Source organism: Mesitornis unicolor, unplaced genomic scaffold (assembly GCF_000695765.1).
Source record: "Mesitornis unicolor isolate BGI_N332 unplaced genomic scaffold, ASM69576v1 scaffold8953, whole genome shotgun sequence".
Lineage (NCBI taxonomy): Eukaryota > Metazoa > Chordata > Aves > Mesitornithiformes > Mesitornithidae > Mesitornis > Mesitornis unicolor.
The window spans coordinates 1-234 of NW_010176654.1; positions in this window are offsets into that span (position 1 = coordinate 1).

The following is a 234-nucleotide window of genomic DNA, read 5'->3' on the forward strand; positions in this document are numbered from 1 at the left end:
CGGGCTCCCCCTGCTATCCCCGCGGGCCCAGCCTAGGCCTCGTCCCCCGCTTTCCCTCCTTGTCTGGCCCCAGGACACCCCCGGGCCCCGTTTCATGCCGATCTCGGTGCACGTGCCCCGTCCATCCCCGTCTCCTCGGGGCAGGCCGAGGCCCAGCGCGGCCTGCTCGGCTTTTCCGGTGTTATTCCTACGCGATGGTTCGCGTTACCGCTCAGATCGGCGGGGTTTTGTTTT